The sequence below is a fragment of the Leptonychotes weddellii genome, chromosome 13 (genome assembly GCF_054177405.1).
Source record: "Leptonychotes weddellii isolate Sample4059 chromosome 13, ASM5417740v2, whole genome shotgun sequence".
NCBI classification, from domain to species: domain Eukaryota; kingdom Metazoa; phylum Chordata; class Mammalia; order Carnivora; family Phocidae; genus Leptonychotes; species Leptonychotes weddellii.
Window position 1 is genome coordinate 591354 of NC_138381.1, and position 13148 is coordinate 604501.

General features: G+C 59.7%; 1 long non-coding RNA gene across 1 annotated transcript; it reads left to right on the forward strand.

The window, feature by feature from the left end:
• Positions 1 to 5049: 5049 nt before the first annotated feature.
• Positions 5050 to 10972, forward strand: LOC145716717 (uncharacterized). The gene is made up of 2 exons (XR_014139517.1): positions 5050 to 9896; positions 10034 to 10972. It is a non-coding gene; the product is annotated as an uncharacterized LOC145716717 (long non-coding RNA).
• The last annotated feature ends 2176 nt before the right edge of the window (positions 10973 to 13148 follow it).

Sequence of the window (13148 nt, forward strand, 5' to 3'; positions counted from 1 at the left end):
AAATGCACTTTCTTAAGTAGGAAACAGGAAGAATCACCAGCACCCCATAGATGGTTTTTTTCTTGTAAAAGAAGAGATTATTGCGGGATGGACCACCGACTGGTCAAGTCAAGAAATCTAAACTTTGAAAGACCTGCATTTTTTAAAGCAGTGTTAAAAAATATGTGGGCAGGGCGCCTGGGTGGCTCAGTTGGTTAAGCGACTGCCTTCGGCTCAGGTCATGATCCTGGAGTCCCGGAATCGAGTCCCACATCGGGCTCCCTGCTCGGCAGGGAGTCTGCTTCTCCCTCTGACCCTCTCTCCTCTCATGCTGTCTCTCGCTCTCTCTCTCAAATAAATAAATAAAATCTTTAAAACAAAAATATGTGGGCAGACTTTGAAAAAGGTGTCCAAGAAGTTAAGACCAAAACCTCAGCACATTTTTTAGAAATTGTTCTAATAGCAAGAGCTCGTCCCATAAATATTACCTGTTGCTTACATTTAAATATTTCCTAAACTGGGATGAAATGGTAAGAAACATACCTCTTCCTTCACTGATACAAAATATGGAGAAAATAACTGATCTCCTTTTATTGAGGGTACACCTGGGGCTCATCCTGGTTAGGGACAAGGACTTTCTCCAAGCTGCCCGTCTTGGAGGAGAGCAGTTCTAGGGCCACTGGGGGCCCTTAGCAGGAAGGTGCCGGAAGCGGCTGCTCCCCAGAAGCCTGTCTGCCCTCAGAAAATAGTCCTCACTACACACTGGCAAGTTTGCCAGGTTTCTTAAAATAATTTAAATAAAATCCTCCTGCACTGATGAGGCATTTGGAAAGATGTCTCCCAGTTTCTGGGGCGCATTTGCTATCCCGATCCCTAACCGGGATGTCGGTCGCCCCTTCCAGAGGCTGTTTTCAGATGCCTGCAGGAGCATACCCGGGAGGTGCTCCAGGCTGCTCGGCCAGGTGGGTGGGGTGAGGGGACTCTGCGAGGCTCACTGTCAGGAGTGGCTTTGGGACAGACACTTATGCACCTTCGTGACTACCAACAAGCGGCTTGAAACTTGGTCCCTTTTCACGCTGTTCTGAATCACTTTCTACGGCTGGAACTCACGTCTATGAGGTTGCAAAATGGCTTGAATTAGGGGCTGTGTCCAGACAGCACATCTGATGCCCTTAGTCCTGCGGGTCGAGCCACCAGCCTGACAGCCCCCAGGACGGGGGAGAGACTCCGCCACCGGCAGGGCTCGGGGAGGGGCGCAGACCCCCCACTTCACGTCGTGTGGCTGGTCTCCGAAACCACAGGGTGGCCTTGCCCCACTGGGGAAGAAACCGGCCCGGCTTCGTTCCCAAAGAAACCTCACTTCATCGCAAAGCGTTTCTTGTGGTTGTGACGGCCCTAACCTCGCCCGGTCCCCAGACCGCCTGCGTTTGAACTGAGTTTCGGCCGCGGATCCGCCGCGAGGCTGCGCTCAGCGCTGGAGAAGAGGAGACACCTATTGGCAAGAAGGCGCGCTCAAAATCAGGGCTGCTCTGGGGAAACACCAGGGGGACACCGCTTCCCAATCTGTGCCGCGCGCCCGCCGCCCGCGCCCCTCCCGGCGGCAGACCCTGGCCGCGCCTGCTCGCCCAGCCCCGGCCGGGACCCCGCGGGGCGCAGGCGGCGGGCGCGGGGGGCCCGCGGCGGGGGGCGGCCTCGCCGGCTTACCTTCCTCCGCCGACTTCATGGTGCCGCCGGAGGGCGGCGCGGGCCCCAAAGTTTCTCCGCTCCCGCAGACTGCAGCCGGAGGGCCGAGTGGAAACTTGGAAGGGACTGGAAAACTGGTACTTGGCATCCACGCGGCGGCGGCGGCGGCGGCGGCGGGGAGCAGGAGGAGCAGGAAGAGCGAGAGGGGGAGCGGGAGGAGCGGGCGCTCGGCGCCGCCGCCCCGGCCAGGTCTCCCGGGAAGGCAGACCTCTTCCCCAGCGGACGCTCGCCGGCCCGGCTCGGCGCCGCCCGCCCGGGAGAACTGTCACTGAGGGGCTTGTGCGCGCGTGGCGGGCCCAGCTGCGGCTCTGGGACCCGAGCTTGGTGGCGGGGTGGCGGGGGCTCGGAGGTGTGCTCCCGCGCCCCGGTGCCCGCGCCCGGCCGCCGGATCCGGCGCGGTAACTGTGCCGGCGAGTTCGGAGTCCTCTAAGTCTCGCTCTGACGCAGGGCCGCGCTCTGCCTCCTGCCTTTTTAAAGCTGGAAAACACCTCCCCCGCCTCCCCGCCGGCCCGGCCGCTCCCGCGCCCCCTCCCTGCCGTGACATCACGCCCCCGCCCGAGCCGGCGCAGGGCCCGGAGGACAAGTCGCCGAGCTCCTGCCCTCCCCGCGCCGGGCCGCTGCTCGCCCGGCCCGCTGGGCGCACTGGGGGCGGGCCGCGGCTCACGCTGCCGACGGGGGCGCGCGGGAGGCTGCAGGGGCTCACGGGGGGCGACCAGGGGCGCACCCGGAGGGCGGGGGCGCACGGGGGTCGGCGGGGGCGCACGCGGAGGGCAGGGGCGCACGGGGTGCGACTCGGGCGCAGCCGGAGAACGAACCGGCCCGGACGCCGGGGTCCGGCCCGTGTCCTAAGGGAGTCACACTCTGCTTTAATGAGGGGGCGGAAGGAGCAGGAGACGAGGGGGGCCTAGAGAGCCCTGCATGCTGAAGTCATTATGTAAAATCGCAGGCTTCCCCTGCTGTGGAAATTTGGAAAAGCGCTTCCACTGGCAGGCCCGAGAAAGGAAATTCCCATCCCGCTAAATTACTAACAGATTGCATGGCAGTCCCGGGACGTGGAGTTATTGTCATTTTTACTCTGTAAATATCTGAGCGACCCAGATTGCCTGTTGCGTGAGCTCGCGGGTGGGGGGGGGGGTCGGGGAGAACCAAGAGCGCAGCGCCCCCGGGCTCCCAGCCCCTAGCCCAGCCGCCCCGGGAGGGCCTGGGGCACTTTAAGGCGCGACTTTGGGGCTTCTAACCGATGGGGGAGGGGTCTGAGATTGAGAGCTCGTTTCGGGGAAAGCCTCCCCAACGCCGTCCGGTTCACTTTACACTTCTCAAAACCTCCTGCCTCTCCTCGGCGCAGTTCCCCTGCCAAAACCGGACCGTATTTTCGTGTTGGCCTTGGATGCAAGGGGTTGGAGCGTTAGGGCGGTTAAAATGTCTGGTGTATAAAAATCATAAATCTACTGCACGACACCCTTATGTGGTTTCAAATAACCCCAAAAGCAAAGTTGTGTCTGCCGCGGGGACCCAGGAGGCCTGCAGGACGCCTGTGGATGCCCCAGATGCCTCCATGCCCCGGGACCTGGGGGAATGGGGGGGGGGCGGTGCAACATTTGACCCATCCGCTGAGTTTCGCTGGTTAATCGGTGCCATATTAGTAATAGGACTAGGACGGTGCCCAGCGGAAGCGGTGCCCACGTCACCACCACCGTCTATAGAGTTATCCAGCACGCTGGGGTCAGAACTGAAATCCTTCTTTCCACCTACGTCTTCGGCCAGGCGGCGGGGGCGGGGGGGGGGGACGGGGCCGCCGCGCACTCACGGGTGTCTGGGTGGCTGTAAGGACACTTTCTAGGTGTCCCTACCTGTAGATCTGCTCCCACGCGGTGAACTGGGCCTGGCAGGTGCCTTGGTGCCCCAGACCCAGGGAGAGGGTGACCCCGAATGGATACCATAGCTGGGGTGGGAGGGAACCTCGCGAGGACGCTGAGATCCAGGGAGACCCCACGAGGATGCTGAAGTTGGGGAGACCCCATCAGGATGCCCGAGGCCCGGGGGACCCCACGGGGATGCTGAGACTGGGGGACCCCTTCGGGATGCCCGAGGCCCGGAGGACCCCGCGAGGATGCTGAAACTGGGGGGACCGCTTCGGGATGCGCGAGGCAGGGGGACCCCGCGAAGGCGCTGAGGCTGGGAGGGGGAGGGGCGCGCATCCTGCGTGGGAGGCCGCCAGGGGGCGCCAGGGCCGCGCCGCCCTCGCCCCGCCCTCGCCCCGCCCCTTCAAAGAGGGTGCTGCCGCGGGTCCTAGTGGCCCCGCACCTGGGGCGGGGAGGAGGACAGGGAGGTCAGGCAAGTTGTAGTAAAATAATGACTGACTCCCATCCCCTCCTGCCCGCCCCACCCGCGCTGTCACCCGCGCCCAGCCCGGCCTCCTGAGCCTGGAGCCCGCCTGGCCCACGGGCTCCTGCCCCTCCTCCTCTCCTCCCCCCTCCCCTTCCTCCTCCCGTCTCCTTCCTCTACCTCCCCCCTCCTCCTCTCCTCCCTCCTCCCCTTCCTCCTCCCCTCCTCTTCCTCTACCTCCCCCCCCGTTTCCTCATCCCTTCCTCTTCCTCCTCCTCCTCCTCCTCTTTCATAAATAATTTTCACTCCATCCAGAAAAGCTCCTTTCCTGTCTGCTCTCAATACCCTCCTTATTCCCCCGCCCGGTGACGGAATCCCCGTCTGTTTCCCTGTGTTTAATGCCGTTGCCGGGACCACGGTGGCGGTGCGCCAGGGCGCAGGGAGTTCCGGAGGCGGCGGCAGCCCCGAGGCCAGCGCGCCCCCGTGTCCGCCTCGGGCGGCTCCCGCGGCCACCGCGGGGCCACCGGCCTCCGTCCCGCGGCCGCGGCCCTGCGCTCGCCTTCGCCCCTCTCGGTCCTCGGCCTCCTGTCGGGGTGTGTTTATAGCTGCTACCAGGAGAGACGTTACACGGGTTTTATTTTAAGGATTGGTGATGACTAACGAAGTTAAAAGGAGCTTAGGACAGAAAACAAGACTATTTTTAGGTGACTGTTGTTTCTGCGGATTATTGGGGCGAATACACCCAGAGAAGCTCACCATTTTCAAAATCCCTTTGGACGCCAAATCCTCTCTCTTGGAGCGCCCTGGAGTGTCGTCCACCCTGCTCAGTGTCTTCTAGAGCCCCGGGCGATCCTGTTGCTTGGGTTCTGGGTTTAAGCCTAAGAGCTGTGGAGGCGCGGGCCGTGCTGTCGGGGCTCCGGGACAGGGTCAGGAGGACCCCACAGAGCTCGGCTGGCTGGGGCTGCGCTGCCCGCCACTGCTGTCCTCCCGCCTGGGAGACGCGCCTGGCCCCGGGGGCTCCATCCTCTGGGGCGGCTTCGGCACAGGCTGCCCCGGGCAGAGGCTCGTGGGCCAGTGTTCTGGCCAGCACCCCTTCCCCCACTTTCTTCCTGTTCCTCAACTGGACAAGCAGGTGCTGCTTCTCGCCCCTGGACGTAACCTCAGACACCCCGAGTGAAGTGTGAGTGCTCTGTCCTTGCTGGATGCACATTCCAAAGTAGAGCAGGCGCTGTACTTCTCCATGGAGGAACAGGGAGCCTCTGGCCCCTCTCCACAGGCAGGTGTGGGTCCTTCCTGACGGCACCCTCTAACCCGCAGGGAGGATGCACCTGGGCTGATCAGAGGTGCCAGGAAGTGTGCTTGGGGAATTGACATCGAGCTGGAGCGTGGAGATGGGCATTATTAAGAAATCAGAACTATGGAGGGGTTATTTACTTTTAAGTAAAGGGCTGAGATTTTTAAAAACGCCAGTGCAGCCAAGTCTCACCATTGGCACTGGAGTTGAGAGAGAAGGAGTTCCCTTTGATTAGACATCTGTGTCAGCACATTCAGACCTTCCTTTCTAGTGTAGGTATTCTCGGAGATCCACGAATTCAGGGTTCTGAGACTCTACCCTGGGCTTTGACTTGCAAAGTATCCTTTAATCCACTCCATTTCTCTGAGACATGGCAGAGGCCTTTTCTTATTGGTCTCCCTGCCCAAACTCAGCCTGACTACCCAGTCCAGGCACCAGCAGCAGATCTAAAACCTCAATCACAATGAATCAGTCCACTTCCCTCCCCTGGACACTTGCCCAAGGCATCAGGGTCAAAGCCACACCGTCCAGCATGGCACCTGATGATCGTCACCCTCCACACCTGGAGCAGGGACTCCTCACCAGGAACCAGTCTCTGTCCCTGGTACCCACCTCCTAGGACTTGGAGTCCTCTCTCTCCACCCGTATTTAGCCCATCTCCAGAACCTTCCTCCAATTCACCTGCCCCATCTGCCCAGGGTCCTCATCACCTCCCTCACAAGCCTTGGCCCCATCTCCATAGCCCTCTCTCACTTCCTTGTGCGATGGCCTTAGGCGCCTGCTTGTTTTATAGCCTGGAGAATCTTCCATCGCCTTGAAAAGGATGTGTTTCCTGCTATCCCACAGGCCTCACTGGTTTGTGCTGCAGTTCAGGTCTCCTGTCTCCTTGCTGGGCTTGGGTGTGTTTGCTAGAACCACGTGCAAAGTGGGGTCTTGGCGTCTCCAGCTCCTAGTGCGTGACTCTGTTTCTCTCTTCTTTCCCTCAGCTTTGTTTCAGGTATTTAGGAGCTCTGTTGTGTTTTCCTGGTGGGTTGGCCCTTTTATCATTATCAAACATCCCTCTTCATCTTTAATTACGCTTTTTGTGTTAAAATCCATTTTGTCTGACATCAGAATGAGCCTCTGCAGCTCGTGTCCTGCTGCTTTTTGTATGATACACCTTTTCCACCCTCTTGGTCCATTTGTGCCTTTGAACCCAAAATGCACCTCCTGTCTCCTCCTTAAAGTTGGATGGTGGGGTTTTTGTTTGTTTGTTTGCTTTGGTCCATTTGATAGTCTCTGCCTTTTGATTGGCTCGTTTGATCGATCTACATTTAATGTCATTATTGATAGAGTTGGATTTACATCTGCTTTATTACTGTTTTTTGTCTGCTTTTCTTATGTCTTTCTTGTTTTTCTGTCCCCCCTTTATTGCTTTTTTTAAAGCCTAAGTGACTTTTTTTTTAAGTTTCATTTATTTGTTATTTGAGAGAGCGAGCACACGCGTGCAAGGGGGGAGGGGCTGAGGGAGAGAGAATCTCCAGCAGATTCCCCGCTGAGCAGAGCCCGAGTGGGGCTCGATCTCATGACCTGAGATCAAGACCTGAGCCGAAATCAAGAGTTGGACGCTTAACCCCAGGTGCCCTGACTCTTTTCTGATGTAGCATTTTAATCACAATCAACTTGAGATTTATACCAACTTAATCCCAGTGATGGGTATGAACACTAGTCCTAGGTAGGTTTATTCTCTTTCCCCTTGTTTTCGATTGTTATATATGGTGTGAGCAGTAATGTTAGGAACTGACAATACCTGTAATTGTATGACTTCTCCGTCTGGATGCATTTCCTTAGCAGGACCCAGCTTTGCCCCACCCACGTCCTTGTGTTGTCATTAATTATAGGCCCAAGGTTACGTCACAGACACGTTGGTTTACAGAGCTGCCTTCTGAATTGGTTATAGGAGAAAGGAGAAATAGTCTACACTGTCGTGCTCTGCAGTCACCTTCACGGGCAGTCTGTTCCTCCGTGTGGACGCAGTCTCTGTCCGGGGCACCTGCTTTCAGCCTGAAGAGTGTCCTTTCCTGTCTGCTGGCAACAAATTCTGTGTTGTTTTGTGTTTTTTTTTAAGCTGGGAGAGACTTCATTCCCTTCATTTTTGAAAGATGGCTTTGCTGACTGTAGCGTTCTTGGCTGACAGGACTTTCTCCCTTTGAGCACCCTGAATGCGTCACCCACGGCACTGTCTCTGCCGAGAAGCCACCGTTAGTCCCTTGTAAGTGACACATTCTTCTCTGGCTACTTTTAAGAATTTCTCCGCGTCTGATTTTCAGCATTTGTACAACGACGTGTAAGCTTGTGGGTCTCCGCGTTTGTCCCCCACCGCGCGTCGTGGATATGAGGGCGACTATTGGCAATAGATTTGTGACATCGGCCGCTAGTCTTCGGCAAAGTTCTTCTCGTTTCTCTCCCCCACCGCCGTAAGTTGGTGCTGCTGATGCTGTCGTTCTTGCAGGACTCCCTGCGTTTTTCTTCGTTGTATTTCTCCCTGTTCTCCGCTTCCGTAATCTTGACTGATCTATCTTCAAGTAAACCAGTTCTTTCTTCTGCCCGTTCGTGAATTTTTCCTTTAGTTACAGTGCTTCTTGGCTCCAGAATGTTCATTTGGTTCGTTTTCACAGTTTCTGCCCCTTTACTGACAGCGTCTTTCGTGTGACGTTATCGTTACGCACCCCTTCACTCCGAGTCAGGCTTTCTCCCAGCGTTGTGCGCACGTCTGTAGTGGGTACTTCGGAGTCCTTTTCTGTGAAACCCGACATCTGGGACTCTCCTAGGCAGCTTCTCTTTCCTGCTTTTTTCCTGATGTCTGTGTCATGCTTTCCTGCTTCTTCGCATGCCTCATAATTGTTTATTGGAAACTGGACATTTCAGATAATATTTTGTAGCAACTTTGGATTCGGGCACCCCCCCAACCCCGGCCACCAGTCTAGGGCTTGTTACTGTCGTTCCCTTGTTTGTTTAGTGGCTGGCTGGATTATTTTAGTGAAGGCTGCTCCCCTCCCAAAGTGTCCAGCTTCTGGCGTTGCTCCCAGGGGCCCAGCGTGGGGAAGCCCACAGCCCTGCTCCTCTGGGAGGAAAGCCCTCTGGCGGGGGCAGGGGCAGGGGGCCCTGTGACCCTGGCCGCAGTCTCTGGAGTGGTCTCCTCACTGAGCTGGGGGTTGGAGCCGTCTTGGTTCAAATACCAGTGCTTCTTGCCTTTCTTAATGGATTTGCATAGATTTTCTTGAATAGATGTTTCATTTGCTGTTTGCCCTTAGGAAGGCTTTGGGAGGCTCAAAACGGTTGTTTTTGTTTTAAATGACATCCCTCAGTTTCACCAGGAGGTCAGCGGCGTGCCTTGGGCTCCCATCCTGGTGGCTTCTCCACAACAGCCTAGTTCGAATTCCCACTGCACACGCCTGGGAGCCGCCAGGAAGGTCTTCAGCTCTGTGCGGCTAAGTGAGGGGCACCGCTCACGTCGGGGACCGCTGGTACTAATCCCTCAACAAGTTTTGTTATTTCAGAGCAATATGGTCATGGGTTGAACCGTGTCCTCCAAAAAGATGTGTTGGAGTCCTAACCCTGGTCTCTGCGAACGGGACCTTGTTTGGAAATAGGGTCTTTGCAGATGTGATTAGTTAAGAGCAGGGCATTCGGGTGGGCCCCGATCCACCGTGAGCGCGGTGCTCATCGCAAGAGAAGGCACACGGAAGGAGAAGGTCACATGACAAGGAGCAGGGCTGGAGTGATGCGCGCACAGCCCACGGAGGGAGAAGCTCGCCAGCTCGCCGGGCCTGGAAGAGCCAGGGGAGGGTCCTCCCTATAGCCGCGCTGGGCTGTGACCTGGAGCTTCGGGAAGTGCCACAGGACATTTCTGCTGGTTTGTGGTGATCTGTCCCCGTGTCCTCAGGGAGCCAGCACGAATGCCAGGTGGTTTTTAAGGTTTTTTTATTTATTCATTTGGGCCACAGAGATACAGAGAGAGAGAGAGAGAGGGAGAGAGCATGAGCAGGGAGAGAGGCAGAGGGAGAGGGAGAAGCAGGCTTCCCGCCGAGCAGGGAGCCCGATGCGGGACTCGATCCCAGGACCCTGGGATCAGGACCTGAGCCGAAGGCAGACGCTTAACCAATCTGAGCCACCCAGGCGCCCCAGCCAGGTGGTTTTTATTTCCTTTAGGACGCCACCCTTGCCCTGCTGTGCTGCCCCCATCCCCTGAATGCCTGTATCCCACCCAACCCTCCCCGGACGCCCCAGCTCTGGCACCTCTGCGTCCACCACGACCTTTACTGCCGGGCCAGCCACCGCCACGGGCGCCACATCAACTCGGCCCTCTGCCGGAGGGTCCGGAGGCCTGGCCCACAGTCCCCGTGGGGTCGTGGGGTCTCCCCTCCTGCTCCCCGCAGGCTTCCTGCACCAACTGGAAAGATGTGTTCCCGTCCTCTGGGGGGTGTGGGGTGAGCCCGTGGGTCCGTGGCTCCGAGGCACCTCCTGGGGAAGCGACCACCAGCCAAGGCCGACGTGGAGGAAAACAGGTCCAGAGGTGGGTTTGCGCACTGTTTGAGCATCCGAATGGCGGGGTCCGCCGGCAGGGCCTGAGAGCCTACTCCAGTGTGTCCCCGGGGTGAGGAGACAACTTCCGTCTTGCTCCTTGTGGTCTGATTTGGGGTTCCATCACAGCTGCAGGAGCCCCAGGCTGTGGAGGCCACAGCAAGTGGCCGCGGCCAGTCCCGGGGATGGGGCCCTGCTTCCGAGGTGGGTGAGGATGCACGGCACCACCAAGTGGCAGGAGGCGGACGGCGTGGATGCCTCTGCCTGTTCCTGTGCCCACCTGGGTCTGGCGGAGCCCACTCAGCAAGGAAGATGCCTCACGTGGCAGCTGGACTTCTCTTGGGCTGAGCTGACACTCACGTGGCAGGTGCGGGTCTGCCCTGAGCCCCCAGGGCACCCTGGCCCCCTTCTCCTCTCCCGGCCAGCCTGGGGCAGACCGCAGGCCCCTGGCGGCCGCACACGCTTGTGCTTGGCTTAATTTCTAGAAGTTGGAGGCGTCTGTGAGCGGCAGGCGGAAGGCGCCGGGCTCTGTGGGCCTCAGCCTTCTCTGTTCCGTGTGCCCCAGAAGGAGAGGGTCCTTGCAGGCGCTTCTGGCCGCGTCCAGAGAAAAGGCTCTGGCGTGGCTCCCAAACCACTTCCTCACGCTGGGCATCTGCCTGTCACCCACCTGGCGGGTGGGAAATAGGTAACATTTTTGGTTTCTGGCAATACTTGGGGTTTGCACCTGTGAATTCAGTGTTTTCGAATGGCAACGTTGTAACTTTTTCCTTACTTAGTTGGCTGCCTGAGTCCGCTTGAATGAGTCAGCCTAAGACAGGGAAGCTCGTCTTCTTATTTTCCTTTTTCGATTCTAAAGGACTTCCTTTTTTCTGTGCGGAGCCGTTCTCGTGAGGGAGGCTCTGCAGGACCCCCTCCCCCAGGCAGAGCCCCCTCCCGCGTCCTGGCTCCGACCCCGGGAACCAGGGCGGAATCCACCCAAGACGTGGAGCCCAGCCTCCACTTGGGTTCACTCCACTCCCCAAACTATTTTTAAAGTGTTTTTGGTTCAATAAAGTTCTAAACAAGTTTTGCCAGGCACTTTTTCCATTAATTTTTAAACCAGACTGAATTTCAAGGGAAATTTAATCCATGTGCTTCTGATTCATTTACACTTAACTCATCAAGATGCTGCGTGAGAGCCATTTGAAGTCCAGCGGATGGCAGGTTTTTACAAGCCCGCTTCAGCCTTTTCTTCTTAGACACAGGAAGCAGTATCCCGCCGGAGACCCTCAGCGCCATTTCACACCGCGTGCCGGCGAGCCTGGGGCTGTGGCCGTGGCCGTGGCCTCGGGCCGTGAGGGCCCCCAGGAGCGCCGGTGGTAGATGGGCAGCGCCTGTGAGGGAGAACGGATCCTTTCCGAGCCCGGGGGCGGGGGGGCTGGGCTCTGGGCGGGGGCAGCCACGGGACCCTACCCCACAGGGCCTCGGGCACTCAGGCCGCCAGAGTGCCCCTCAGGGGCTGGTTTCTAAAATCGTGGTAAAATCTTCCATTTTGGGCGTACAGCTCAGTGGCATTGAGTACGTTGATGTTGTTGCTCAGTGATGCACAGAACCCCTTCCCTTTGCAAACCGACACCTCGCCCTCCCCCGAACACGAACGCCCCCGCCCCGGCCCTCGCTTCTTGCTCCTCGGCCCCCCTCCGCCCCGTTACAGCGCTAATTCCTCCCTGTTGAAGGCTGACCCGTATTCCACAGCGAGTATGCCGCCCTCCGCTCACCCGCTAGGCCACGGAGGGACGGCTGCTGTGGACGTGGGGGTGCGGGTGTCCCCGGGACCCTGCCTTCGGCTCCTCCAGAGGACATGCCGGCGGTCAGGGGCTGGACCCCACCGTGCCCGTGAGGAACCGCCACGCTTTCCTGCGGCTTCGGCTGCGTGCCAGTGGCGTCCCTGTGGGTCCTGGTCCTCGTTACCCTCCTGCGGCCGCCGCCCGTTGACCGGGCTTCTGTGCTTGGGGGCCTCCCTGCATGCGGCCTCGCACCCATGCCCTGGGCTCCACGGCAGCACCTTCCCACCCGTCTCCCCGGCGACCTGACCCCGAGGCCCGACCTGGCTCGCAGGGAAGCAGGCAGACGTCACCTGCTTCTCTCCTGCTATTTTCGTTCCTTCCCATTTTGTCACAATTGGGGTGGGGGATGCCCAAGGGGGCAAGGGGGGGGGAGAGCTCATGAAAGCTGCGGTGAGAATCCAGCGTGCACCAGGTGGCGGGAAGAGGGCGGGGTTCGGGGTGCGAGGGTGGGCCGCGTCAGCAAGGGGACACAGAATCAGAGGCCGCACAGCCCCCACGGCCTGACGTGACGGCCCCCCCGAGCCCCCAGGTTGCCGAGTGCTGGGTGTGGGGCCACCCTCCACAGCCCCTGCTGTGCCTGTGACCCTGGTCCTCCCCTGCCCCTCCCCCCGGCCTGCAGAGCAGGGAGCTGGGGCCTCGCAGGCTCCTGGCCTCCTTCCCCCTCGGCCGGCAGCACCCACAGGACAGCCGCCTGCGCCGAAGCAGGGCCCTGGACGGTCCTTTGTCCCCGGCGCCCACGTCCCTGCCGCACAGCCGACCCTGGCCTTGCTGCCGCTCCACACACTGGGGTGCTGGGCCGAGCCGGCAGGAGGGGGTCCCCGCACCCCCTGGCGGGGGCGCTGCTAGCTGGAGGTGGCCCATGGGAAGAAGCCGCTGCTTCCTGTGGGCGGTGGCCCCGGTCACGCAGCAGCAGCACACCCCTCCTGCGAGCAGGCTCCCGTGGGCAGGTCGGCAGCAGAAGCGGACCCGGGCACCCGGGCTCGGGCTCTACGCCACGTGGCGTCCCAGGGCGAGCCGAGCCGGCAAGCCGGCTGGGGCGTCAGTGGGGCCAGCCCCCAATGCCCGGGTGAAGCCTTACTGCCCGCGGGTGCCCGGCCCCTGGCACACACGCTGGGCGCTTGGGGGACGGTCAGTGGAAGTGTGAGGAGCAAAGCCCAGGGAGCCACGGCGGGGACTAACCTCGGCCCGGGTCGCGATGGCCCCGGGACCTCTCAACACCCTGCCTCTCCCGGCGGGAGGACTAACGCCGGACTGGGGCTGGGAGAGCACCGTCGGGGTCCTGGGGAGAGGGAGGCTGGGGGCCGGAGTGGGGCCGTGAGGACAGAGGCCGACGGCTGGAGGATGCCACGGGCTGGTGGAAGGTTGGGGGGTGTGGGGTCTGGAGACATGGAGGCGGCCGGGGCAGGTTCTCCTCGGGA